The sequence below is a fragment of the Vulpes vulpes genome, chromosome 3 (assembly GCF_048418805.1).
Source record: "Vulpes vulpes isolate BD-2025 chromosome 3, VulVul3, whole genome shotgun sequence".
Taxonomy (NCBI): Eukaryota; Metazoa; Chordata; class Mammalia; order Carnivora; family Canidae; genus Vulpes; species Vulpes vulpes.
In genome coordinates this window covers 3,400,757-3,427,210 of record NC_132782.1, presented here as the reverse complement: position 1 = coordinate 3,427,210, position 26,454 = coordinate 3,400,757, and the positions used below count along the sequence as shown (strand labels likewise).

Genomic DNA, 26,454 nt, shown 5'->3' with positions numbered 1-26,454 from the left:
AATAATATGGGATCCCTGGGTGGCGCAGCGGTTTGGCGCCTGCCTTTGGCCCAGGGCGCGATCCTGGAGACCCGGGATCGAATCCCATGTCAGGCTCCCGGTGCATGGAGCCTGCTTCTCCCTCTGCCTGTGTCTCTGCCTCTCTCTCTCTCTCTCTCTGTGTGTGACTATCATAAATAAATAAAAATTAAAAAAAATAAAATAAGAAATAATATAAAAAATTATCCTGTTACTGGTAAACATGTTTCCAATGAGTTATTGGTGCATTGAATGAAAAGAGACAGACATCAAAGTATGGAATCATAAGATTTCGGAACACCTATCTTAGGGTAAGTACTTCCAGAGAGAAAGCAGAGATCACATTTAAGGAAGGGTAAATGCAAACCCAAGATGCCAGAAGAGGGGGGAAATATCCCATGAGAAAATGCTTAGCCTTGAATTACTTACCATATCCAAACTATCAACTGAATATGAGTAAATTAAGATTCATCAGACAAGCAAGTTCTCAGTAAAGAGCCCGCCAGTGTGTAATCTGCTCTACAAAAAATGGAGGTATGGAAAGAGGAAAAAAATCTTAGATTCAGAAAATAGAGTGGCCAGGGGAATTACTTGGTATGCACAGTACCTAGAAAACAGTCCATCTATTATTAGAGCAGGAGGGAGGGGGGTGAGGAGATAGCACAAAAAAACAAGCAAGCAAGGAGAACTTGATATTTTGGCTCTAATGATATGTTTTTTACTTCAGTGGGATAGTTCAATTTTTAAAAATTAATATTAAGATTTTGGGGAGGTAAATAATGCTAGGGGTACAGAAAGTGAAACAAGTACAACAACAACAACAACAACAACAAAACCAGATTATAAAAACCTAAGAGGGGCACCTGGGTGGCTCAGTCGGTTAAGCGTCTACCTTTGGCTCAAGCCATGATCCCAGGGTCCTGGGATCAAGCCTCATGTTGGGCTCCCTGCTCAGTGGGGAGTCTGCTTCTCCCCCTCCTTCTGCCTCTGCTGTTCCCCCTGGTTGTTCGCTCTCTCTGTCTTTCAAATAAATAAATAAAATCTTTTACAAAATAAAAAAATAAATAACCCAGGCAACTGAAGTTATAGAAAAAAAAGAAAATGTAGCATAATAAATTACGTATTCATCTATAAACAATATTTATATGGACAGGGCAATATAAACAATTTATGTTGACTTAACCAAAAAGTGTGATATAATAATATTTGGAGGGTGAGGGTTGTGGGAGAGTGCTAAATCCTCATCTGTTAGAGCTTCAAGGTAATAAGTAATGTCTAAAAACAGTAACTATAAACAGCACTAAAAGCATCAAGAAACAAGACTAGAGTCTATGAGACACAGTTAAAAGAACGGAAAGTAGTTATTGGTGGGGAGATGAGCTGGGAGGGGTGGGTCCCACAGGAGGGGTGGAGCAGAAAACTTCTGTGTCTGTATTTGTTTTTTAAAATTGTATGTAGATATTACTTTGATTAAAAGAATTAAAATTTAAAAATGGCTGAACTATTTACTAAGTTGTGACCCCCATTGAGAGAATGCTCATACAGAAACCCCTTTTCTCCTTTCCATAAAATAGAACTGCATATAGCAGTGCTGGTCATTTTTACTGCTAGGAGGCTTGAGTTATGAGTTTCCACATCTTTAAAACTCATATTGATTACCTGAGTCTTTTTTTTTTTAATTGGGAAAGGCTAATAAACCATCCAGTGGTAAATATTATCTGTCATCTAAGACAAATGAGCATTTCTTTGTTAATTATGCTTAAAACACAAGTATAAATAGCTCTACCTCGACTACATAAAACAAATATTTGATGCACGCTGAAAAATAGAGACGGTATCTCAATGAGATTCCTTCGTTCCTTTTCCTTCCTTCCCTCCTTCCTTGTTTTTTTTTTTATATTTCTCTATTTTCCCATTTTAAAAACTTGACTAAATACTTCTCTTATAATCAAGAAACATATACATACATTAGTTTAAAATTCAATTTAAAATAACATATAAACATAAACAATTTTGTATGTAACATATAATATGCCCACATATAAAGGTAAGACAGTAAATTTTAATGATGGTTTTCTTCTCTGGTAGGATAAGAACCTGTTTTTTTCCTTCTGATTTTCAAACTTCAGTAGCAACATTTTAGTACTTCTTCTTCTTTTTTTTTTTTTTTTTTCATTTTAGTCTTTCTAAGTATTAAGTGAAGTAAATAACGTTTTCCTTAAAGACAGTGCTGGCAGCTTCTTTCATTTTAACCCAAGTACAGCAAGCAGGAAGTATGTGAAAGGGCTGCTGTATGCAGGTAGCCAATAACAGCAAGTTTACTGGGAGTAGGGCTATGAGTGGGGTTGTAGGATTTCTTCCAACTTTAATTCTTCTCCTGCCCACTGTGTGGCAGCTGGTTTTGATGGCATTTACAGCTCCTCCAGCCCCAGGGCCTGGTCCTGGTGTGTCAAGTTGATGAGGATGATGCCATTTCCCTTAGCACAAGCACTGGTTCAGAAACAGAATAACCCAGAGCTGAGCTGGTCAATGCAGGGCATTCCCGGGCCACAGTCATGGCTCAGGGGTGGTCCAATTGCCTTAGGACTGGAATTGTGTTCCTGGTTTCCGGAATAGCATTTTCTCTCACTGTGGGGATCCTGGCAGCCACCTTGAGAAGCTGGCCCTGAGGCATAACCAAAATGGGGGTTAGAACCACAGGAAAGTAAAACCAAAGTCCTGTTTAAACCTGATGCCGACCACAAGATCTAAAAGATCTGTGACTTTTCACTTACCTGGAACAATAAGTCAGCTTTATTGTTTAGGCAGAGGGAGTCAAATTTTGCAAACCTAAGAGACACTTAGTATCTCACCTGATACGATAGGAAAATTTTCAGTGTTTATATGCCAAGCATATTCTATAGTTCTCCTATTTAATCTACACAAAACCATGCTGTTACATTTTATCACTCTGATTTTAAAGTCAGGAAACTAGTGATGTTGGTAAATTACCCAAGGTCAAAACCGAGTAATAGTTTTTGCTAATTTTCATTTTTCTAAGAACATTTTTAAGAAGTACCATGTTTTTACACAACCATTTCATAAAAGGAAGAATATGCCAGTGAAAAATTAAGATGGCAATGGTCTGAGAACTAAAGATAGCCCCTTTCAAGACAATACTGTTACCATTATCATATGGATATTTTCACTGTGGACAGGTGAAAGCTCCATAGGTGGGTGCTGGGTCAGCTGCATACATCATATTCTGCTTCAGCAGGACTTGAGTAGGGTCTGGAAATGGACTTTCAAAAGTACTTCAGGTAATTCTGAAGTGTGACCACCACGGAGAACTATCATTCTAGTAGATATAAGATATGCTTCAAATGGAACAGCTGCCTACTGCCCTGCTCCCTACTTTCCCCAGAATTTTCTTTCCTGTTTCCAGTCTGCTTCTATTGAACTTCAGGCCATATTCCCCAGCTTGGCACACCCATGAATCATGTCTCTTCTGGCCCTCGGTTTCTAATGGTTAAACAGGTTTTCTCTTTTTCTTGTTTCCTCTGTGACTACTTAGTTCCATTTGACTCTTGTTTTCTCATTCAGAACTACCCAGGAAAGAACAAAAGGCTTCTCTATGAGCCACTAACCACAAGCTTACAGAAAGGAAACATTGGCATGACTATTCCTGAAGACTGCACATATTAGATACTAATTAGAGAGTAATTCAACTCAATTCAAAATAATGTATGATTGCAAACTTCATCAATAATTTTATCTGAATATATTGTATTACTTGGGGCAGCAGAACTCCGTTGCATTTTGAAAACAGACGCAATAATTCCCATGATCTGATGATAATGATGATGATAATATGATCCAGGTCACTACAGAACTATTCAATAGTTGACACTTTCTATGTTCTTTTTTTTTTTTTTAACCCAGTTTCCAAGATCAAAGGCTTCTTGTGTTAAACAGACTCTTAACTATAGAGAAGAAACTGATGGTTACCAGAGGGGAGGGGGGTGGGGGGATGGATGGAATCGGATGGAGATTAAAGAATATACTTGTCAAGATAAGCACCCAGCAATGTATGAGATTGTTGAATCACTATATTGTATACCTAGAATTAATATAACACTCTATGTTAACTACACTGGAATTAAAATAAAAACTTTAAAATTTTTTTTAAAAAACACAACAAAAAGCCAAAAAGACTTACTATGTTAATTGCTAGAAGTCAGCTATTGCTCACTTTCCCTTTCTCTTTTTCTCTCTCTAGCTCTCTCTCACCACTTCTCCCTCCTTGGCACCTTGTCTCTGCTATTGACACTTCTGGCATTTATCCCTCACTCTGTTAACTTTCCTACTATGAGAAGATCAGATTATATGGTCTGTTATTACCCAACAAGATTCTGATCCCTTGGTCTAATACACAATGATCAAAACAGCAGGGTGAGTTTTACTCCAAGCATTCAGCTATTTTTTTCCCCAAAGATTTTAGTAGAGGAAATATAGCCGTAAAATCCTCTGGGGCTCCCTAACCATTGAGTACAATCTGGTTTGGCAAACAGCTGAAAAATCTCCAAGCCAGACTTAGCTAGGCAGAGAGAGAGAGAGAGAGAGAGAGAGAGAGCGCAAAAAGATATCCTAAGTAATGACTGCTCTCACTTTTCTTCTTCAAAATAGGGAGATAACAGTGTCTTCCATACGTCTGGGTTTTCTTTGTCACATATGGAGGGAAAGCCCAGATAGGTATTTATTTGCTACTTTAGCAACCTCAGAATGAATGCCTAAAGATGTGAGAACTTGCTTCCTTGCTTCCACACTGCCTTCATGGCACGATTCCTGCCAAACTCTGCAGTCTCTCTTCTCATTATTCTATGTGCACAGAATGCCCAGCTATATCTAATTATTTGCAGTTCTTTTTCCATACAATTTCATAAGCTGCTTTCTCATCCTTTTCAGCCTTTCCAAACTTTATTTACCTGGCCAACTTCTACTTGAATTCAAGATTCAACATAAGCATAATTCCCTTCTTAAGCATGAATGGTCTTGGTAGCCCTCTGTGGAAGACACTATTCTTTACCCATGCAAAAGCCGTTCCTATTTTTATTCCTTCAAATCAAACCCCAAATTTGTTCAGAAATGACATAATGGTCCCTAGTTCTCAGGAAAGGTGGCTCTAGCAGTTGGTCTAAGCACTGTCAGGGGACCAATTTGTAGCCAATAAGGTATAAAGAGGAGTCCGTTGAATGGCTTTCTCTCTGTGATTAGTATAAAAGGAGAAACTCACATGCACATACTACATCCTGTTTCCGGCATTTAAACACTTTTTAGCTAGGACAAGTGTACCAGACACATCTGCATTATAGTCAACATTTGATTTTTGAGGGGAAGGCCAGTAGAACTGCAGAGATGGTAGCCTTATTGTCATTAAGCCACTGAACCCAAATTTGTTGAAACCACCGCTAGTTGATTCTTTTGTTGCCTGTAGCTGAAAGCATTCTTTACTATTACCTCCTCTGTGTGTATAAATGCGATCACTGAAGTGTCCCAGTCATCTCCTCTGAATCAATTCTGCCTAAGAGTGAAAACATCTTTACTCAAGCCGTCCTACATTATTGACAACAGGAAAGCATCTGTAATTGGGTATATTTGGATACATATTTACTATGCTGATAAAAATAAGGCAAGCTATACTGGCAAGCTATACTGATCATTGAGTGGTAAAGTTTAGTATAAACCCATATTGACCAGAAATTGTCTTTGCAGTATGCCTGCATACAGAAATACAAAAAGGAAAAATTTTAGCTGTGTAGAAATAAAAAATGATTTCTGGTCTAATGATTTTCAAAGTCTCCCAATAAGACCAAATCTCACATTATGGGAGCCAAAATCATCCATCATCAGCTATATATGTTTCTTGGTCTATATTATTTCTGTCCCAGACACTGGAAGTCTGGACTTCTCCCAGAGAAGAGAACTGTCATCCTGTCACATGATTGCAATTGGCAAGTCTTACCAAGAAAGTTTGGCAGATTCTTAGAACAGGACTAACATATGTTTTATATATGTGTGGGTAGGTGTATATATAGCCATCCATCTACATACATATATGTATACTTATTTATTTATAAGCCTTAGTTAAAGTTAGAAAAATTAATTTAGATGCATATGGATAAGTCACACAAATTAGCAGTAGTTTAAAAGAAATTAGTATAACCCTAAAAGAAATCATTCCGATTTTTTTAAAGTAAAAATGCCAATGTAAATCTTACAAGTAGAACATCATATTAATAACTTTTCTTTAGGTTATTGCTCATTTATATCAATGATTCATTCACCCATTCAACAAGTGTTTATGAAACCAATTACAAAGACATGTAAGACCAAGTCCTTGTCCTTGAGAATCTTAGGTGTAGTAGTGAGAAATAGTTCATTCATTCAGTCACTCAAAAAATCATTATGGAGGACTCTTCTATGTCTGTCTTCTATGCTGAAAATATGGAGGCAAAAAGAGAACTGCTTTCACAGAGCTTATGTATTATTGGGAGAAGAAAAACAGTAAACAAAAACCATCAGCATAATGCATAAAAGGGAGTGATACATGCAATATAGAGACTTCAAGTAGAATGATAGGATACGTGTGACTACTTTTAAATGGGTGGACAGGGAAGACTTCTCTGAAAAAAACTCTACCAGAGAACAAGAGACCACTGAAAGAGGAGGTAAGATGAAATGAGGGTCTTTTGCTATTGTTATTGTTATCCTTGTTAATAGTGGTGGTACTGGTGGTGGTGGAGGTGTGTGTGTGTGTGGTGTGTGTGTGTACTTAAAAAAGGAGTTACTAGGGTTGCTTGGATGGATCAGTCAGTTAAGCGTCCAACTCTTGATTTTGGCTCAGGTAATGATCTCAGGGTTGTGAGATGGAGCCCTACTTTGGGCTCCATGCTGGGCACAGAGCCTGCCTAAGATTTTCTCTCTTTCCCTCTGCCCTCCCCTTTCCTCCTCTCCTCTCTGTAAAAAAAAAAAAAAAAAAAAAAAAAAAAAAAAAAAGAAAAGAAAAGAAAGAAAGAAAGAAAAAAGAAAAAAAAAAGGGGAGTTCCTAGAGTTCTAGAGGTGGTTTATGATAGTGGGAGTAACTGAATAAAGAGTAAAATATTCAGGAAAAGATGAAGATATAATTGAGAAATCAAGCCTTTGAAAAGGTAAGGGGAATGGGGATCCTGTGCACAACTGCAAGGGCAAGCCAGTGATAGCAGCAGAGACACTTGTTCTCCAATAAAACAAGGCAGGTAGAGAATAGGTATAGAGTGAGGTAGGCAGACAGTTTTAGGTTGAAAAGGTGAGGGAATTGTTGGATTGCTTCCATTTTCTTAATGATTAATGAAGTGATGTTATAAGCTGAGAGTATGGAGAGGAAAAGCAGTTAGGAAATTTAAAAAGACAAGATGTGAAATGGTCACTTTGGAAAATGGGAACGCAACAGTCCTATGGAAGAAATAAGATAGCTCTTGACTGCTGCAATGGTTAATTTTATGTGTCAGCTTGACTGGGCAATGAGGTACCCAGATAATTTGGTTAAACAGTATTCTGAATGGGCCAGTGAGAGTATTTCTTGATGAGATTAATATTTGAGTAGGTAGACTGAGTAAAGCAGATTGCCCTCCCCAATGTGGGTGGGCCTCATCCAATCCACTGAAGGCCTAAATAGAACAAAAAAGATAAGGAAGGGAGAATTCACTCGATCTGTCTATCTTGGAGTTGAGACTTCAGTCTTCTTGCTTCAGACTCAGACTGGAACTGGTATTGGCTTTTCTGGTTCTCAGGCCTCCGGGCATGGGATGAAACACCATACTCTCTGGGTCTCTCCCTTGCTGGCCAGATCTGAGTGTCATAATTACATGAGCCAACTCCTTATAATAAACCTATCTATCAATCGATCAATTGATCACGTCCTATTGGTCTGTTTCTCTGGAAAATCCCACCTAATACAACTACTCATTTGAGATATATAGCCAGTACTTAAAGTGACAGTAGCCAGCATAGTTCTTGTGTCTTCATCAGTATTCAGTTGTTTTGGTGCACAGGGACTACTGGGTGTAACCAGGGTTGAGGCTTGGGCAGGTGGGAGAGGGCAGCAGAGAGAAGGGAATGATAATGAAGGGTGGAGACATCCAGAAACTGAGAGTCTAAGGTATTAGCTGTATCATCCACGTGGTTTTGAAGTCAGTAAAAAGGAAGTCTGTGAGAATAATGGTAGAATAATAAAAAGACAATGAGCCATGTGCTAAAGGTATCAAATAAGAAGGCAACTAAGTTCTCCGGATGACAACAATGAGGAGGGGTAGTAGTGACCAAGTCTGATGACATATACTTCAAAAAAGCTGGGCATTTGGAAGGATGAGGGAAGAGAATAGATTTGGAAGTGTCACTGGAAAGCAAAAACAACCCTCCCAAGATCAGCCCTGTAGTTACAGAGGGTGTAAAAGAAAACAGCTTACACTGACTATAGTCTGAGGGATGATTTTAACAGGGCACATCTGGGTTTTACTAATAGTAAGAAAGCAAAGGCAACATTCAGAAATGAAGTTGAAGATGTAGACAAGTTTGCTAATGATGAACTGTTAGCTCCGGGTGTCAGAGTGGAAGGGCTTGAGGTGGCAATAGAAGTGAAGGAGCAGGTTAGATAAGTGGACATACACAGTAGTATGAGAATGAATGTATACGATAGACATCAGCAAATTTTTTCTTAAAAATGCTCCAAAATAAGAAGTTTCTGCCCAGCAAAGGAAACAATCAACAAAACTAAAAGGCAACCTACTGAATGGAAGAAGATACTTGAAAATGACTTATCTGATAGAGGGTTAGCATTCAAAATATATAAAGAACTGATAAAACTCAATAGCCAAAAAAACCCCCAAATAATCTAATTAAAAATAGGCAGAAAATATGAACAGACATTTCTCCAAAGAAGACATCCAGATGGCCAACACACACATGATAAGGTGCTCCATATCACTCATCATCAAGGGAATGCAAAGCAAACCTACAATGAGATATCACCTCACACCTGTCAGAATAGCTACAATCAACAACACAAGGAACAACAGGCAGTGGTGAGGATATGAAGAAAAGGGACGCTTGTGCACTGCTGGCGGGAACACAAATTGGTACAGCCACTGTGGAAGACAACATGGAAGACCCTCAAAAAGTGAAAAATAGAACTACCCCACAATCCAGTAATTGCACTACTGGGTATTTCCCAAAAAGTACAAAAACACTGATTCAAGGGATGCATGCAACACACCTCTATGTTTATTGCAGTAGTATTTACAATTGCCAAACAATGGAACCAGGCCAAGTGTCCATCGACAGATGAATGGATAAAGAAAATATGATACATATACACAATGGACTATTAGTCATAAAAAACAATGAAAGTTTGTCACTTGCAACAACATGGATAGTGCTGGACAGTATAATGCTAAGTAAAATGAGTCACTCAGAGAAAGACAAATACCATATGATTTCACTCATTTGTGGAATTGAAGAAACAAAACGAATGAGCAAAGGAAAAGAAAAGGAGAGAGAGGCAAACCAAGAAACAGACTCTTAACTATAGAGAACAAAATGAGGTTATCAGAGGAAAGGAGTGTGTGTGTATATGGAGGGGCGGAGGTTAGTAAAGCAGGGATGGAGATTAAAGAGTATACTTAAATGAAATGAAATGAAATGAAATGAAATGAAATGAAGTGAAATGAAATGAAATCATTAAAAAAAAAGAAAACAACAAAGGCCAGATAGTAAATATTTTAAGCTTTGCAGACCAGATGGCCTATTCAACTCTGGCATTTTTAGCGTGAGAACAGCCATAGAGAACATGTAAAAAAAACATGTTTGTGTTCCAATAAAACTTTATTTACAAAAACAGGCAAAAGCCCATGGATAATAAAAGGAGCAGGTAACAAAGTGAGCTTGGGCTCCTGATCATGAGCTAGGTAAGAAGCAGGAATGTGGGTCAAAATAGATGTTTGATATCTTTTAAGAGGAGAACAGCCAGTTTAAGATGAAAGATGTGAGGCTACCAAGTATCTGTTTTCTCCTCAGCTCCCACACGTTGCAGTGAGAAATGTGGGAAGATCCTGACATGGAATTGCTGTGGTGGGGTAAGAAGCACTAGTTTTGCTGAGTGCATCTGCTTTTAAATTTTTTAAAAAAAATTTTTTATTTACTTATGATGGTCACAGAGAGAGGGAGAGAGAGAGAGGCAGAGACACAGGCAGAGGGAGAAGCAGGCTCCATGCAGCGGGAGCCCGATGTGGGACTCGATCCCGTGTCTCCAGGATCGCGCCCTGGGCCAAAGGCAGGCGCCAACCGCTGCGCCACCCAGGGATCCCGCATCTGCTTTTAAATGGCCCCAGTGTAACACAGGATGATAAATGGCTCTCACCTCAAGTGGAAGATTTAGGAGTACCCCTTCCCCAGGATGCTCAGTGGTATTAACTCTGGCCACTTGACTCCAGTTCAGGGGAAAGGACAAGACAAGGCTTCACATAGGAAGAAACGCACTGACTATTTCGAAAGAAAGAAGATGCAAGTGTGGGTAAATATGGGAAGGGGCAAGGTTTTCTTACTCCACTCATATCTATATCCCAAAACTCAGCCACTAAGAGGTTTAGTTTCTTCAATATTTAAAAATGATTCAATAGCTTTCAAACAATCAGTCTTTTAGATTTTGTTAGACATCAAATTATCTAGTTGAGGGCCTGGTATTTTGCATCAGACTCATTTAGTCACTCACTAGTCACTCATTATGACAGTCTCTTGCACTCAATCCCTGGGTTGAATTCACTGCAGATGCTAAGTAAACTCTATACCTGGAGATGGCCTCTTGGATGCTCACTTTTACTGATTCTTGAACAAGGTTCTCACCTCCATTTCTAAAGGATTTTTTTTAACTCCCAGCCCTAATTATATGCTACAGAATTGGACCAAACATCATTGATGCTGCTGCTGTTTTGTTGATATTATTTAAAAGGTTCCCCAAATGTTTAAATTATTCCTTGATAACAAACCAGGGCACTTCATAGGGAGATATTAACTCTTTTTAAGACCTCTGGAGTATAATTTGGTATATTTTGCTAGTAATCTGAAAGTATCTAATGTGCCTCTTGATAGTAAATGAGGCCCTCGGATACTGGTTTATTGCTTATACTTGTGAGGTTTCTGTTATACTGATGACAAAAGGGATGGGCCTGTCTTTTAAGAGAAAGCGTTATTTGATCTTACTAAAGATAAACAGAAAAAACTATTTGATTCAATTAAAATACGTAAGTGTGAAAACTAATCCTTTTTCTTTATTTGAACCATTTCTGCCTTATAGTAAATTTATATTGTAATCAAAGACATTGCATGGTTTGAATAAAATTTAATATTTATGTAGCAATTATTCTATGCAACATTTTGGGGAAACAAAGTTGAACAAGGCTTGATGCCTTACATATCCCTGTTAATTTATAAATATATATTTATATATGTATATATCCTTTATATAGGATTATATAGAGAGACACCTACATATAGATACATACTCTATATTAGAGATGAAGAAAAATCAATAATTTAGAAAGAATATTTGAATTATATAATATCAATTACATAAGTAATAACTGCAGTTCACAATTACTGAACCCTTACTATTATTCAACATTATAGTAATCATTTCACATGCGTTAATCCGTTTACTTCTCACAACAACCCTAGGAAATGGGTATAGTATCACACCTTAATGCTAAGTAAAATGTGACTAACAGCTAGTTAGTGGCAGAGTTGAGTTTCAAAATCAGATCCATTTGACTTCAAAGCCCTTGATCTTAATCTCCATCTCATTATGCTTCAGCAACACACATTTTAAGCTGGGTAAAATCAATAAATAAAAGCCAGTTATTGTAGGATATGGATTTTTGCCACTCTTGACAGACAGAAAAATGTGACATTTCAACTTCTGGCAATAGGTCTTCAAGAGTTCCTCTAAAAATGCAAATCTATACTCCTAGAAGGATAACACACCTAAAAAATAAACATTTTCAACCTCTTAACACACGTATCCTTGCAAAATCTTTAGCGGATGGGACAAAAGACAGGTAAGTTGTGAAAAAGCTAAGGAGTGATAGGTATGGAATAAGAAAGGGGCAAAGCAGTACAACAGCTAGGAAGTACTACCTCCAGGAAACAGCATGAAAGAACCGGGTATGTGTGGTCAGGGCTCCTAAATGCGACCAAGACAAAAAGAACATCAAAGATAAGATGTTATAGGTACATGATTTTACATGGAGCCATTACTGCTGCCTCTCAAAAAAATTCAACGGTAAAATAAAATCTTTAAATTTAAAAAACCAGGGGATCCCTGGGTGGCTCAGGGGTTCAGCGCCTGCCTTTGGCCCAGGGTGTGATCCCAGAGTCCTGGGATGGAGTCCCACATCGGGCTCCCTGCAGGGAGCCTGCTTCTCCCTCTGCCTGTGACTCTCATGAATAAATAAATAAAATCTTAAAAAAAGATTCAATGGTACACCATTGGCAAGTATGATAAAATGATTTGTATGAACTCAAAAAATTATAGTAGCTGGTTTAAGCAATGACGGAAATATAATTTCTGTTGTCAAAGTGCTCATAATCAAGGAAGCATTTTTTCCCTTCTTTCACACCTATTTGCTCAGCATTCTTTACATAATGTCAGAAGATTTTACTCATGATCACTTGCAAAATATGGTTGTGAAATAGCCTTATACCAGAACTCGGATGCTAATAGAATTGATTGCTAATTAGCTCTGTTGCTCCTTTCACTGCAGTCACATTCTTTTTTTAATTTTTTTTGCAGTCACATTCTTAAGTTAGTATAAGACTTGTCGATATATGACTCATTCACAAAACTTCCCTGCAATTTCAGTTAAATACTTAGTTACCATCATCGTAATGCTAATAATTATAAGGATGATGATGATTATAATAATAATAAACTGAAGTGGTTTTACGGATAGAAATGTGAGTCTAAAAATGATATCTTCATGATCTCCGTTTATCCTACATCAATAATTTTGCATCAAATTTGCTCAATTTACAAATCAAAAATAGATTTTTCTGTCAGCAAAGATCAGTCTTGTATCTGAAAATCAAGCACAGCTTGTACATCATCATTAACCATAAAGGCTCTGAAATCAGAACTTAGCTGCCAATTTTGTTGATGATGCATAAGACGAAATCGAGTACAGCTGGCTCTTCTGTCCTATGCTAGCTCTGCAGTACTGACATTAGTGAAAAATCTGTTTGTTTTTTGCTTCAGGAAATTAAATAGCTATGACTAAAACGAAGCAGAGGGAACAGATATATCTGGGTAATAAACAGGTGCCATTTTTATTTTTAAGGTTTTTTTCCTTGCAGATTCATTTCAATTGTTGCAACATTAATTTGACCAATTGCCATGACCTCAAAGAAAATGTATGAAACTTCTTCAAAAAGAGCACCAAGTAGAGCCCATTTTTTTTGATAAATGGGGACCAAATAACACAACTTATTTATAATGTTAAATCCATCATTAGTAAATACAATTTTCTAAATGATTATTCCTTCTAATAGAGTGTCTATAGGCAAGTTATATCTTAAAATAAATAGATTCATTTGCTGACATATCAACTGCTTTTTCAGAATGGACACTTCATGTAATTTAGGACCAAATATTAATGCCTTAGTTGTGGAGAAATAAGCCCACTTCTAACTATTACCTTGAAATGAGGAAATGTGAGAATTTTCAATAAGGCAGTATTAAGTTAATAGCATAAAATTAATTTCTTTTCTTTTTTTTTCAGAGAGGGAGATCAGGAGAGGGGCAGAGAAATATACATAACAATACAAAAGATATGATACACCAATGTTTATAGCAGCATTATTTACAATAGTCAAAAAATAAAAACACCTTAAGCATTCACTGACAGATGAATGGATAAACAAGCAGATTCCAAGCCCGCATGGAGCCCAAGGCCACTCGATCCCAGGACCCTGCAATCATGACCTGACCTGAAACCAAGAGTCAGTTGCTCAACCAACTGACCTGCACAGTTGCCCTTGCACAACACTAAATTTTACATCTTTAAATCATTTGGAAGTTTGGTGAATCAAGGAGATACTTCTCTTTTCCAGACAAGCATTAAATATGCCATGTTACTCCAGGGTTAAAGAACTGAACACACACATCATAAGAGTTACCATTTCAGGAAATCCTGTGAAAGCTATTTGAAAGGCATTTTTTTAAAGACACAAAAAGATGGGGAGGAAGAAATGAGATAACAGCGACATGCTTTTGAAAATTAGAAAATAGGTGGATGAAATCTGACTGATTTAACAGACCTAACAGTAAAAACTAAAGCTGTCATGGGAGAAGCTGGGAATTCCCATTAACACAACAGAATCCTCAGAAGGTTCAAGAAATGGTAGCACCAGATAATTGTGGAACTCAAAGTGAAAGAGTCAAGGTCGGTACTGAAGGATAGGGTAAAAATCAACGGAGAAGCAATTATCTCTTTAGATTCTCAACTCCACACCAGTAGGAGACTGACTCTCCCAACCTTGGGTAAGTCCATGGTTCTATTTTGGACTCAGAGAGGCCAGGCACAGTTGAAGATTGGAATATTCTATCGAAAACATCCCCTCAAACCCTTTCCACAGTCGGTTCCTCCCAGGACACTGGCAGCCAGATCTCAACCCTCTAGGAAGGAGATAGATGGACTTTTCTTGGGTAACCTGTCCATCCCAACCAGAAAGACTTAAAAATACTGCTAATAACGATGCCCAATACACAGTCTTCCCAGACTACCTTTACTTTACAGTAAAGCTCAAGGTCAGGAAGCCCCATATACATACATGCATTCAGAGCTCTGTATCGGTTTTCAGACTTTCATTCTTTTTTTTTTTTTTAAGATTTTATTTATTTATTCATGAGAGACACAGAGAGAGAGGCAGAGACACAGGCAGAGGGAGAAGCAGGCTTCATGCAGGAAGCCCAACGTGGGACTTGATCTCTGAATTCAGGATGGCGCCTCGAGTGGGAGGCAGACGCTCAACCACTGAGCCAATAGAGCATCCCTAGACTTTCATTCTTAGTCAAGAGTAGAAAATCAAAACTAAAAGACATCTGAAAAAAAAAACCACTCTAACCTGGAAAAGATAATAAAATAAGCAAGCAAACAAATGCAATTTAGAAGAAATGAGTAACATGCAGGGAGATATAAATTTATATGTATATGTAATATGAATATACTATACACATACACTAACATTCATATCTTTAGAGAATTAAGATTTCATAGCCTTAAAAGAAAAGAACAAAATATAAGTGGAACATTCAGAAAACTCCTGAAAAATATACATAACAGTACAAATAAAAAATATGACACACCAATGTTAATAGCATCATTTACAATAGTCAAAAAATAAGAACACCTTAAGCATTCACTGACAGATGAATGGATAAACAAAACGTGGTACAGACATACAATGGAATATTATTCGGCTTTAAAAAGGAACAAAATTCTGATATACACTAACAAGGATGAAACCGAAGACATTATACCATGTGAAATAAGCCAGACACAAATGGACAAATATTGTATGATTCTCCTTAAATGAGGTACTTATATTTACCCACATCATAAAGACAGAAAATAGAATGGTGGTTGCCAGGAGGCTTGGGGAAGGGAGGAATGGGGAGTTATTATTTAATGGGCAGAGAGATACCATTTTAGAACATGAAGAAGTTGTGGAGATGGATGGTGCTGATGGTTGCACAATAATGTTAATCTAATTAATGTCACTTAACTACACAAAAAATTGGCTAAAACGGTAAATTTTATGATATATATATATATGTATATATATATATATATACATATATATATAGACACCATAAAAATAAACCAAAAATTTAAAGTGCATAAGAATGTCAGTTAGGGGGTACCTGGCTGGCTCAGTCAGTGGAGCATTTAACTCTTAATCTCGGGATCATGAGTTCGAGCCCCAGGGTGTAGGGCTTACTTTAAAAAAAAAAAATATATCAGTTGGGAAATAAAGTTGAGAAATTTTCTTTAAAAGCATCACAAATTCAAATATATATACACTTGCATATACTTGCGTGTATATATATATATATATATATATACATATGCACAGACATACACATATATATACATGTACTTGAAAAAGAGCAAAAGGGTAAAAAGAGCATTCAAGAGGAAATCATTAGTGAAATAATAATAATTAGTGAAATAATTCAGGAAAATTATCCACAACTATATAACATTCATTTCCAGATTGAAAGGCCTATCCAGCCAGTGCTCAATATAATAGATGAAAATAAAATCACTCAAGGCATATCATTAGAAAATTTTTAAATACCGGTGTTAAAGAGGAGATCACAAAGGTTTCCAGAGAGGAAAAAAATGGGGTCAGAAATCACAATGCCATATTATTTCTTAGCAGTAAGACTGGAACAATGCCTACAAATTTCTGGGAGGAAAAAGTATTTCCCACCTAAAATTCTATTGTCAACCAATGGGAGGGAAGAATAAAAAGACTTTTAAAAAATGCAAGATCTCAAAAAATTTACCTCCTAGACAATCTTGCTCTCTGACTATTGGAAGATAGTCGTGAGGGAGAGAGAATGTGTGTGTGTGTGTGTGTGTGTGTGTGTGTGTGTAAGAGAGAGAGAGAGAGAGAGGGAGGAAAGAGAGTGAGAGAGAACACTAAGAAAAAGAGGATACGTGGGCTAGAGGAGCAGGGGATCCAACATGAGAGAGAAGCCCTTGACGAGGAGGATAGGATTACAGAGTAACTGCTCTTTACCAGGCGTACAGAGCGAACTCCAGACTGGATCTCATCAGACAATTTTTGGCTGAGGACAGTGCAGGGCTCTTTATAGCCTCCCTTCCCTCTACACAGAACAGATGTGCATAGAGAAAATTAGTGGAATTATCACTTTAAATGATGATGGTGTATGAGGCAATAAAAGAGCATGTTCCTAACTTAAATGGTTACACTGAATCCTTTCAGCCATTTTTGCAAGAGCCGTCTGTTCCTGGTGGACTACAGCACATAATCAAATACTAATCTGACTAAACAAATCAAATTCTCCTATAGACACATTCTTGCCCATACAGAGTATGTATGTGCCTGTGCTTCTGTGTGTGTAAAATCTCTGAAAGGATATATAAGAAGCTGGAGGCCTATTTGCTTCTGAGGAAAGGAAGTGTGTGGTTAGGCAAAGAGGGTATGAGAAAGACATATTTTTCAAAATGCATTCGTTTGTTCCTTTTGAATTTTTTTATCACAATCAAAAATGAAAAAATTACATTCCTTAAAAGAATTATAACACATAGTTTTAACCAAGAAATTCAACTTCTAGGAGTTTATGCTAAAGAAGTACCTGTCCACAGGCAAAATGATGTACGTATAGGGATACCTTATAGGAGTACCTAGCAAAAGATTGGAAACCACTTAAATAGCCATTCATGTGGCACTGGCAAAATTTTATATATATATATATTTTTTCCTAGAACGGAATAGTACGCAACCAGAAAAAAATTACTAAAAAGCCTTATATGTACTGATACAACACCATCTCCAAAGTAAGTTGTTAAAGGAAAATAGACAAGCTATATGCTTAAACACATATGTGTGTTCACATTTGCTTGCATATACATAGACTATCTATGGGAGAATATAGAAACTTTTTATAATACTAGGTTAGCCCATTAGAACGGATGGCAGGGGAACACGGACATGACAGTGTTTATTCTCTGTATATAATTTTGTACCTTTTAAATTTTGACCCATTTGAATATGTTACCTTTGACAACCAAATTGAATCATAATTTTGAAAATGTGGGGCATTTTTAAATAGCCTAGATTATTTTCATCTCGATTCTTTCTTTTTTCTCTATTGCAAAGCCAGTATGAGATCTTTTATCTAATAATAACACTCTGGTTGTAGTTCTGCAATGCTTAAGAAATAAAATCTGTTACTCCTGCTGGGATCAGAACAGTTGTCAGCATATGTGGGCAGCAGTGGGTGAAGAGTTTTTGAATTTAAGGCATATCAACTAAATACCAAAGTTGAATGTATTATAACATCATTGTTGATCTAGGAGAAATTTTATATTAATGACATGTATGAAGACGTCAGTGGTGTACTTCTCCGCAATATAGATAAGGACAAGACCAGCTTTATGCTATCCATTCAAACACGACAGACAAGGCATATGAAAAGAGAGGGATAATTGGAACTCCAGACTGGATTTCAAAGCTGCGTCTGGGCCCCTTTTCAATGGCATGACTTACTGGGATGCATAAAGGGGCATATTTTCTGGCTCTTCCTCTCTCTTCCATGTGTTTACAAAATCAGCCTGCATATTAAAAAATTCAGGCATGAACTTAACTTCACAGAAGACTTTTTAAAATGCTATAAATAACTAATTTTCAGGAAATGAAGTGGGTCATGTATGCTATTAAGCCCCTGATAAAGATGAGGTGCAGAGGTGAAGAGCTCTGCCCAAGAATTAATCCACTTGTATCCAAAATCTGTATTCACTGACCCCATCACTGTCTCCATCTTATCACCATTTCTCTCCACCCAGATTCATTTAGGACTGGAAATCTTTGATGGTATTCTAGAATTGTTAAAGAAGCATAGCCTTTTGATCATTATGTGAACATTTTTCCTAAACAAAATAGACAGATTTTCAAGGACATCACTGCTTCTACTGTGGTGCCATCTGTCTCAATACTGAAAATTTGTGTAATCTTTAAATGGGTAAATCTTTAAACGGAATCCTTTTAGCATGGCAAGTGACTTGAATGGCACCTCTTACCTAAACAAATATCTATTAGTTTTGAATACCTGAGTTGCCAAAGGAAAGGTGCAACTTTTCAAAAGAAATCCCGAGGACAATAGACAGGTGAAAAGAACGCTTTTTTACTAGAGGTACTGGAGGAGCACTGGTCATGGGCCAGCACTCTTTAGAAAGATAGCCACGGTGATGCGATGCGAGGGAGGAGAACCAGACCAGAGCAAGGAAACAGCTGGTGGCAGGAGACAACGTCGTCGTAGGTAGCTGTCGCTGAAATCCAGGTAAAAAGTGATGAAAGCTGAAGCAAGAGGGAAGAAATAGCCAGGTTTGAGGGGAGCAGGGGAGGCTTGGTGAAGTAGTATTTCACAGTAGAATGGACAGGAAGCTCTGATTCCTTTGATAAAGAAGGTTTGTCAACCCAAACCCCCAACACCCTGTCCCCCTACCTCACCTCCATGTCTGCTCCTGAGTCATCTGCTCTTCCACAGCCCTTTTGGGATCCTTCTCCATGCTCTTTCTCAGACCACTACTCATTTCCCCTTTCCCCACTACTGCCAAAGTTGGGACCACAACACAATGGCCTTGGGGAGATGCGATGTACAGAAGGTTATAGTAGCCACTGCTGTTGTTTGCCTTGATTGTCCCAACCCCACCACCCTAGCCTGTATAGGGGTTAATAACAACTAAAGGTCAGAAACAAATGAAGAAGAAGAAAAAACAAACAAACAAAAAAGAAACAAATGAAGACAATTACAACATAAAGGAAAGATTAAAAACTGTTCACAAAACTTCCAATAGTTCAAAGGATAAGAGAAACAAACAACTTACTGTAAAATATTTACATAGAGACCCTAAGAGCATACTCCGATTCCTAGCCTGGCTCCTTGTCTCAGGGCCCACCATTGTTGACTTTTGCCTTGGACAGCACCTTCCTTCTTTGTTGCTCTCCAGTTATAAATATTTACTGCCTTACACTCTATTAATGATAGTTTAATCTCATGGAGGGTTCATCCCTCTTTCCCAACCAGTGCAACCCACAGGTTATCATTTGCAGCAATACTTTCCCCAAAAGGTTGAGTCAAGTAACACAAGTCTCTAACAGCACAGTCCCTAGGGTGTTTGCATTTCAATTTTTGCCCATTTGTAGCAGTGAAGATTTGCCATCTCATTCTTCTTGATCACCTACTGGGTTCTACACATACATATGCCTCAAAGGCAAATAATAATTATCAAAGACAATTTACATTAAAAAAAGAAACACTTCTCCAAATATAATCTGTACTAAGTCTACCCTAAATGGAGACAACTAGCTACATTTTTACGTAGAGTTATGTCGATTCCCACTTTGTTCATCCTCCTCTTTCTAACCATGCCCAGATTCCTATAGGTCTGTAAGAAACAGGATGCATTACTGTAACCTTTTCAAGTGGCAGCAACTCTCTTCCTACACAAAGATGTTGAAATCATGGAATTATTAAAGAGTATGTCTAGGAGTGTGTGTGTGTGTGTGTTTGTATAAAGTGGGTGGAGGGTCTTTTTCCAACTGTAGTTAGCTTGGCTCTGTTAAGTATCTGACTTCATGTGCTATTTGAACTGATATTTTGGTTCTTGGCCATAATAAAATATTATCTAATCACAAATATTGTGTAGGTGTGGGGAGCAAACAGATAATGCATAGGAAACAAAACACTTAAAGAGAATAGAAAAATATCAAATTTAAAGGAGAGAGGAAAGGTAGCCAAATTTAAAGAACAAGAATTCTTAAATTTCATAATATATTGCTATATTTATGCAAAAGTAAAATAAAGGGCGCTATCATATGATGAATTCTAATGAAATTTAACATTCCACTCTCTTACAGTTTATAACTTTACAATTCCTATTATTGTGACAAATATTTTGATCACAAGGATTAAGTGAACTCTCAGGTCTGGGCTATAAAAATGTATAATTCTTTCTGTTTCTACATTCATTTATTTCATGTACTCAACTATTTCCACTATTCACAAAGAATAGTTGGGGAACTATTTTTAGCTGGATAGGACTGGCTGCTAGAGGCAGGGTGTAGCAATAAAGAGGTGAGAGATATATAGGGACTGCTATGTTTCATGTTCTCCTGCTTCGACCATTGAAATCTTTGTTGTACTGATCGAAAGGTTTAATGTCTCTGGGGTAGGAACAGTTTCATTCTCCCTGGAAATTTAACCAACAATGGGCGCTTCCACTTGATTTTGACATGCCACTTCCTATGTGATCATATTAAGTACCCCCCCTCCCTCGCCCTGCCCAGTAGCAGTAGAGGAATAAATTAGTATTACATGGTATGCATGCACTATTAGTCATCAGGTAACTTCTGTATTTATGTCCCAGCACCAAGGCCTTGAAAAGCCATTAGGGACAAGTGTATCAGTTGGGACTCTTTCCAATGCAGTTGACAGAAAATTCAATCTTGACTTTAGCTAAAAGTGAACTGATTTACTCACATAACTTGAGAATCTGGTGATAGGTTTAGCTCCAAGAATAGCTTGATCCAGGCTCAAATGTCTTCAGCACCCAATTTCTCCTTCTCCATCTCTTGGATCTACTTCCTCTGTGTTGGCTCTATTCTCCAGCAGACTCTTGCTGTGTGGTGGCAGTTTACATCTCTCCATGTTGAAGTGCAGAGAACAAAAAAAAGAGAGAGATCCTTCCTGGTGGCTCCCACACAAGTCCTGGCCACTCACTGTGGCTACCTGTGTGCTAATGGTCAATGGAAAAAAAGGACTAGTATAATTCCTGGTACAGATGAGTGAGGTCCAGGGGGTATTTGTGCAATGATTTGTCTCCCATGATACACCTGGATGCTAGAAGCATGACCTCATAGACTCCTCTGCCAACTCCTGGTTCTCTTCCTGGGGAACTTCTCCAGTATCATCTCCCAGCTCTGTGTTTCTTCTCAAGAAATACTGATTAAAAAAAAAAAAAATACCGATCATTCTGTTTCTCTCCCCCTTGAATTTATTTGCCCAGGAAAATCCTTCTTCCAGTTTCAAGAATATCCTTTTCCTTTTGAAGTTTCTTCAAGATATTTAGGCTATGTCCTGGAATTTTTTTTCCCCTTGAAATTTCAAGATTTTATAAAACGAAGCCAGAAATATTCAGATCACTTTTGTTTGCCCTTCCTTTTGCCTCTTTCTGGCTATGAACAACGAACACCAAGAAGGAGACCTGTTTACAGGGGTGGAGAGGGAGGAGAGAAGCAGTAGTAGAAAATACAGGGAGAAAAAAAGATGTAGAGATTATTTAGATTTTGAAATATTATCCCAAGGATCCACATACATGAAATTCCAAATTAATAATACAGAAAGTTTTTTCTTTCCTTTCTCTTTTCTTCTCTCTTTCCTTCTCCCTGTCTCTCTCTCTAAGATACAAGGGGACAGAGAAACCACTGACAAATAAGCTGGTGAATGAACGGGCCTTATAGAAGATGTGTGTTGTAAATTAAACCTTGTCAGGTATTATATGCCACCTCTCTTTTTAGCATGGAATTTATGTATCAGGCTCAGCTAAGTATTGGCCCTGTTCTGACTAATGAACAGTAAAAGAGTTTAAAAACAAAATTTTAAGAAATTTTCAAAAATTCTTCTGAGGACTGGATCCTTCATTAGCACAAAAAAATTTTCTAGCAAATGAGGATGAAGGAATAGTAGATTTTCCCTGTATATCAGTCAATAGTGTCTTTCACTAGGATGTATGGAGTCAGGCTTCAACCTGGAAAACAGAAACTGCTCTAAGTACTCAACACAGGGAGAATTTAATTCAAGTAATTTGTAAAACAGGTGACAGAAGGGCTGAGAAACAAAAAGAGGACAGTGATTATTCAACAGGACAAAGCCACCCAAATACTAGAGGAATAAAGGGAGAAGGCAATGTTACTGGAACCCAAGGTCAGAGGTCCTGAGGCATTTGGCAGGAACGAGAGCCTGGGGGGCAGGGTGGGATGCCCCCCTGCTCTGGCTTTCCATTGGTCACACATGTGCTGGCAGGCAGCTCCTAAAGAAGGGAGGGAAACCATAGCTGGCTGGATCGGCCCTCCTGTGCTAAAGACCAGAGAAGGGGAAAGAAGCAGGAATGGATCAAATAGCTATTAGGTCTAGGCCCTGGACCCACACAAGGAATTTGTTAAAACTCACTGTTCACAAATCCTGCTTTGATGCTATAATTTTTACTGGAAGAAAAAAAGTTGTTTGCAATAGATGCCCATCAATGAGTTACCAAAGTGTGTGCAGTTTGGGTTAAGCCATTAAAATCAGGACAACCTTGGGTGCCTGGGTGGCTCAGCTCGTTAAACATCTGACTCTTGATTTAGCCTCAGGTCATGATCTCAGGGTTGTGAGATCAAGCTCTGTGTGGGGCTCCACACTGGGTATGGAGCCTGCTTAAGATTCTCTTCTCTCCCTCTCTCTCTGCCCTTTCCCCTCTCCACCACCTAAAAAATAAAATCAGGGCAACCTTATCAGAAGGGCTGATTATGTATTTATGTGCATTTTTTAAAACTATGTTGGGATTCCTGTTAATTTTGCTGATTCTTTAAAAACTTGTTTTAGTTTTTTTTTTTTTTTTAAGAATTTTATTTTTTCATGAGATGCACAGAGAGAGGCAGAGACAGGCAGAGGGAGAAGCAGGCTCCATGCAGGGAGCCCGATGTGGGACTTGATCCTGGGTCTCCAGGACCAGGCCCTGGGCTGAAAGCGGCGCTAAACCGCTGAGCCACCCGGGCTGCCCTATTTTGCTGATTTAAAAAAAAAAAAAATTTGTAAGAACACTGCCTGCCTTGATTTCTTGGTCTTTTAAATTCAGAAAACACCTAGGTCTATAACTTTGGTTGTTCCTTGCCTTTCATTTGGAATGCTGAGAATCCCTCATCACTTTTCTTGCTAACCTTCTATTTATCCATTTGAAAGTTGCTGAGATTTGCGTATACTGCAACTTCAATGATATTTTCTGAAATGAATTCTATCACCAAAACTATACTGTATAGGATACGGCAAATATTTGTGCTCATTCCTTTGAAGCCTCAACCTAGCTGGCACAGTTCTCTAAATAGAGAGCAGGATTAACTGAGTAATAAGGCAAGAGTGCACAGTAGTTTCTTTAATAAAATCTTCAATACTGTTACTGTGAGGAGTCTTTTAAAAAAGATTTAACCTCAGGTAGACAGAAGTGTCAGAAATATTGAGAAATGTCCATATTCTAAAACATCCGCTATGTTTAAAAATTGTAACAAGCTTTATGCTATCAAAGAGATCCAATGAAAGATCTTCCATATTTTCATTCTTCTATATCACAAATTTCAACGTGGTTGTTTAGGGGGTTTGTTTTTGTTTTTGTTTTTCCTTTTTATTTTTTAAGGAAACTGGTTGTTTCACGGTATTTCTCCTGTGTTCCAGAGCTAAGATCCCACAGCTCCCCGCCTCATAAAATTTGGACATGTTTCAGTTTTAGCCTAATTCTCATGCTGTTAAATTTTTAAGGGTAAGGGTAACGGAGAATGGAACTTGCCACATTAAAAAAAGGATAAGAAGGAAGCAAAAGAGTTTCAATTTAAAACTATGTGAGAACCTAGAAGTTTCAGGAAAGTGAGAGTAAAGGAAAAATACCTCTTTGTAAGCTACAGGAGAAAGAACTTCAAGATGAAATCAGAGATATGAAACATTTTATGGGAAAGAGAGACAGATGTGCTTTTGGAACCGGGAAAATACTGGTTAACTTTTAGTTGCGATCACACTTCGGTGGTGTCTACGTGAAGCAAATGTTTTGGCTCTAAACTTGTTTCTGCCTTTTTTTATGTTTTCTGCCTTCACCAACCTGGAGACAGAAGATGAAGGCGGATTCTGACAATGCTGGGGATCAAGCAGAAGACGACGTGCCTGGCTCATAAACCCCACTCACTGATAAACAAGTTTGTGTGTTTCAACTCAGAACCCCTTCCTAAAAACTACATAAGCCAGATTTGGGGGTAAAATTGGAGACAAGTGATTCTAGTACATTTAGCTACTCATAATTCATTCACTCGTGGGAGAGCACATGGTATTGGAAAGGCCTTAAGACATCATCAGACTGTAATTATGTCTGCTGTCATGTAAATGAAGCATGTAGTGACAACTATTTTTTCCTCTTAAAATCGTTTTAATGATATAGTTGAATTCATTCTTTTTCTGAAGTGGCCCTAATAGATCTTCTTTTTGAAAAATGTACAAAGTAAAAAATTGTCAGAGGACCAAATTATTGTATATTTGGTTATCTTTTTTCCATGAGACACAGGTACTCATATCGACAGCTTTATATACCTGAACACAATTGTGTCCTTTTAGCATCCTAGAACATTAGCGTGGAAAGGGTCTTAGAAGCCACACTTTCTCCATTTGGAAGACCAAGGAACCGAGGCGGAAGGCGACGCTGTAATTCCTGCAAGGTGGCACAGAGAGGCACAATGAAACCTAATGAAGACCCAGATTTTCTAGTCTTCCATCTCCCAGCCACGTGAATCCCTCACGACCTCACTTGGTCTTGACTGTAAAGCACCCACCATTTCCTCGGCGCTGTTAAGTCCCTCTATCCAGGCCAGGTCACTTAAAAACTTCATTTCCATCGGCAAATGACATATCAGCATCCCAGGAATTTTCGAGTTCAGGTATCTGAGACCTCTTGCTCAGGAGGAGCCCGTCTAGCCGGTTAGTAGACGGTTCCAAGGGAACAGACGATGTGCGGCGCGTGTGCGGCCGTCGGGGCGCCAGCCTGGTGGGCCTGGTGGGCCTGGGCAGGGCCGGAACGGCAAGTCCCCGCACAAAATTTACCTAGAGAGAAAGTCCCTTTAAGTGTAAGCCCTGATGGAACTCCAGAACCTTCCACGATGGAAGACTCTGGGAAAATGCAAATGTGCTGTGTGCAAGGCCTGTGCGAGTTCGAGGCCACAAAGGCCAGCGCCTGAGCCCGCGGGCCGGGGGGCGCGCTCTTGCTGGGGTCCGGGCGCGACTCCCAATCCAGACAGTCGAGACGGCCCCGGCTCCGCCACCGCCGGAATCCCTGAGGCCGGTGGGGTCTGAGGAAGGGGAGGCTGCGACCCGCCCGGAGGGGTGCAGGCGGAAGGCCGCAGCGCGCACTCCCGCGGGGGCTTGGAGGAGGCCGCGTCGGGACGCCTAGGACGGACGGCTTGTTTGGCTTCGAACCGAGGATCTGCCGCCACAAACACATCCGACCTGCACGAGGGCGGGTGTGGGCGAGCGGGGAGGCCGGGGCCCCCGAACCGGGAGGAAGGAACACGGCGACCCCGGCCCTGAGCCCGGGGGCTGCGCTCGCCCCGGCCTTCCCACCCGCCAGCGGCGCTCCGAGCGGGGGGGGGGGGGGGGGGGAGGGGGGAGGGGGCGGGAGAGGACCTGGGGAGGAGGAGGGGAGTGTAAGGGAGGGGAGGGGGGAAGGGGAGGAGAGGGGAGGGGAGGGGGGAAGGGGGGAAGGGGAGGGGAGTGTAAGGGAGGGGAGGAGAGGGGAGGGGGGAAGGGGAGGGGAGGGGAGGGGAAGGGAG

General features: G+C 39.0%; 1 long non-coding RNA gene across 1 annotated transcript; it reads right to left on the bottom strand.

The window, feature by feature from the left end:
• Window positions 1-2,048: 2,048 nt before the first annotated feature.
• Window positions 2,049-26,288, bottom strand: LOC140598166 (uncharacterized). The gene is made up of 4 exons (XR_012000286.1): window positions 25,462-26,288; window positions 25,223-25,340; window positions 21,377-21,838; window positions 2,049-2,683 (listed from the first exon to the last, which is right to left on the bottom strand). It is a non-coding gene; the product is annotated as an uncharacterized lncRNA (long non-coding RNA).
• Window positions 26,289-26,454: the final 166 nt, after the last annotated feature.